Source organism: Nycticebus coucang, chromosome 1 (genome assembly GCF_027406575.1).
Source record: "Nycticebus coucang isolate mNycCou1 chromosome 1, mNycCou1.pri, whole genome shotgun sequence".
Lineage (NCBI taxonomy): Eukaryota > Metazoa > Chordata > Mammalia > Primates > Lorisidae > Nycticebus > Nycticebus coucang.
Window position 1 is genome coordinate 1,677,274 of NC_069780.1, and position 3,935 is coordinate 1,681,208.

Sequence of the window (3,935 nt, forward strand, 5' to 3'; positions counted from 1 at the left end):
TGTGGGTCCAGTTTCAGTCTTCTACAGGTTGCCAGCCAGTTCACCCAGCACCATTTGTTAAATAGGGAATCTTTTCCCCACTGAATGTTTTTAATTGGCTTGTCAAGATCAAATAATGGTAAGTAGCTGGATTTATCTCTTGGTTCACTATTCTGTTCCAGACATCTACTTCTCTGTTTTTGTGCCAATACCATGCTGTTTTGATCACTATCAACTTATAGTATAGTTTGAGGTCTGGTAGCGTGATTCCTCCTGCTTTGTTTTTATTTCTGAGTAATGTCTTGGCTATTCGAGGTTTTTTGATTCCATATAAAACAAAGCATTATTTTTTCAAGATCTTTAAAGTATGACAGTGGAACTTTAATAGGGATTGCATTAAAACTGTATATTGCTTTGGGTAGAATGAACATTTTAACAATGTTGATTCTTCCCAGCCATGAGCATGGTATGTTTTTCCATTTGTTAACATTTTCAGCTATTTCTTTTCTTAGAGTTTCATAGTTCTCTTTATAGATATCTTTCATGTCCTTTGTTAGACAAACTCCCAAATATTTCATCTTCTTTGGCACTACTGTGAATGGGATAGAGTCCTTAACTGTTTTTTCAACTTGACTGTTGTTGGTATATATAAAGGCTACCAATTTATGAATGTTGATTTTGTCACCTGAGACGCTACTGTATTCCTTGATCACTTCTAAGAGTTTTGTAGTAGAATCCCTGGTGTCTTCCAGATATACAATCATATCATCTGCAAACAGAGAAAGTTTGATCTCTTCTGACCCTATATGGATATCCTTGATTGCCTTTTCATCCCTAATTGCGGTGGCTAAAACTTCCATTACAATGTTAAAGAGCAATGGAGACAAAGGGCAGCCTTGTCTGGTTCCTGATCTGAGTGGAAATGATGTCAATTTAACTCTATTCAATATGATATTGGCTGTGGGTTTGCTGTAGATGGCCTCTATCAGTTAAGAAATGTCCCTTCTATACCAATTTTCTTAAATGTTCTGATCATGAAGGGATGCTGAATATTTTCTTTTTTTTTTTTTTTCTTGGCCGGGGCTGGGTTTGAACCCGCCACCTCCAGCATATGGGACCGGCGCCCTACTCCTTGAGCCACAGGCGCCGCCCAGGATGCTGAATATTATCAAAAACTTTTTCTGAATTAATTGAGAGAATCTTATGGTCTTTGGTTTTTAATTTGTTTATGTGCTGAATTATACGTATAGATTTACGTATATTGAACCAGCCTTGAGACCCTGGGATAAAACCAACTTGGTCATGATGTATAATTTGTTTGATGTGTTGCTGAATTCTGTTTGTTAGGATCGTGTTAAATATTTTTGCATCTATATTCATTAGTGATATTGGTCTATAATTTTCTTTTCTTGTTGGGTCTTTTCCTGGTTTAGGGATCAGGGTGATGTTTCCTTCATAGAACATGTTGGGTAGTCTTCCTTCTTTTTCTACCTTTTGGAACAGGTTGAGTTATAATATAGGTACTAATTCCTCTTTAAAGGTTTGGTAGAATTCTGACGTGAAGCCATCTGGTCCCAGGCTTTTCTTTTTAGGGAGATTTCGTATGGTTGATGCTATTTCAGAACTTGATATGGGCCTGTTCAACATTTCCACTTGATTCTGGCTAAGTCTTGGAAGGTGATGTGCTTCCAAATATTGGTCAATTTCCTTCAGATTTTCATATTTCTGAGAATAAAGTTTCTTGTAATATTCATTGGGGATTTTTTGAATTTCTGAGGACTCTGTTGTTACTTCATCTTTGTCATTTCTGATTGATGAGATTAGAGATTTTACTCTTTTTTTTTTCCTGGTTAGGTTAGCCAAAGGTTTATCTATTTTATTGACCTTTTCAAAAAACAAACTTTTTAATTTATTGATCTGTTTTATAATTCTTTTGTTTTTAATTTCATTTAATTCTGCTCTAATTTTTGTTATTTCTTTTCTTCTACTGGTTTAGGGTTGGAATGTTCTTCCTTTTCCAGTTGCTTGAGATGTCCCATTAAGTTGCTAACTTCCTCTCTTTCCGCTCTCTTGAGGAAGGCTTGCAGTCTTATTAATTTCCCTCTCAGGACTGCCTTTGTGGTATCCCAGAGGTGCTGATAATTCGTGTCTTCGTTGTCATGTTGTTCCAAAAATTTGGCAATTTCCTTCTTAATCTCATCTGTGACCCAGCTATCATTCAACATAAGGTTATTTAACTTCCATGTTTTTGTATGAGTATGCAGATTCCTGTTGTTACTGAGTTCAACTTTTATTCCATGGTGGTCCAAGAAGATGCAAGGAATAATTTCTATTCCTTTAAATTTACTGAGGTTAGACTTGTGACCTAAGATGTGATCGATTTTGGAATATGTTCCATGGGCTGATGAGAAGTATGTGTATTCAGTTTTGTTGAGATGAAATGTTCAGTAGATTTCTGCTAAATCTAAATGCTGGATGGTTAGGTTTAAATCTAAAATTTCTTTGCTCAGCTTCTTATTGGAGGATCGATCCAACACTGCCAAAGGAGTGTTGAAATCTCCAACTATTATGGAGCTGGAGGAAATCAAGTTGCTCATGTCTGTTAGAGTTTCTCTTATAAATTGAGGTGCATTCTGGTTGGGTGCATAGATATTAATAATTGAGATCTCATCATATTGAGCATTACCTTTAACAAATATGAAGTGACCTTTCTTATCCTTCCTCACTTTTGCTGGTGTAAAGCCTATTGTATCTGCAAATAGGATTGCAACACCTGCTTTTTTCTGATTACCATTTGCCTGAAATATGGACGACCATCCTTTCACCCTGAGTATATATTTATCTTTTAAGGTAAGATGTGACTCTTGTATGCAGCAAATATGTGGCCTGAGTTTTTGTATCTAGTTAGCTAACCTGTTCCTCTAAGAGGACAGTTTAAGCCGTTCACATTAATGGAGAATATTGATAAGTCTGGTAAAATTTGGGGTATTGAGTTTTTCGAAAGTCCAGTGGACATTTTTAATCCTTTCACCACATGGAAGTTGGAGTTTGATCAAAAGTTTCTGAGTGAGAAACAAAAACAAAACAGGAGGAATCACACTACCAGACCTCAGACTTTACTACAAATCGATAGTGATCAAAACAGCATGGTACTGGCACAAAAACAGAGAAGTAGATATCTGGAACAGAATAGAGAACCAAGAGATGAATCCAGCTACTTACCGCTATTTGATTTTTGACAAGCCAATTAAAAACATTCAGTGGGGAAAAGATTCCCTATTTAACAAATGGTGCTGGGTGAACTGGCTGGCAACCTGCAGAAGACTGAAATTGGACCCACACCTTTCACCATTAACTAAGATAGACTCTCATTGGATTAAAGATTTAAACTTAAAACATGAAACTATAAAAATACTAGAGGAGAATGCAGGGAAAACCCTTGAAGAAATTGGTCTGGGTGAGTATTTCATGAGGAGAACCCCCCGGGCAATTGAAGCAGCTTCAAAAATACACTACTGGGACTTGATCAAACTAAAAAGCTTATGCACAGCTAAGAACACAGTAAGCAGAGCAAGCAGACAGCCCTCAGAATGGGAGAAGATATTTGCAGGGTATATCTCTGACAAAGGTTTAATAACCAGAATCCACAGAGAACTCAAACGCATCAGCAAGAAAAAAACAAGGGATCCCATCGCAGGCTGGGCAAAGGATTTGAAGAGAAACTTCTCTGAAGAAGACAGGCGCAAGGCCTTCAGACATATGAAAAAATGCTCATCATCTTTAATCATCAGAGAAATGCAAATCAAAACTACTTTGAGATATCATCTAACTCCAATGAGACTAGCCTATATCACAAAATCTCAAGACCAGAGATGTTGGCGTGGATGCGGAGAAAAGGGAACACTTCTGCACTGCTGGTGGGAATGCAAATTAATACATTCCTTTTGGAAAGATAT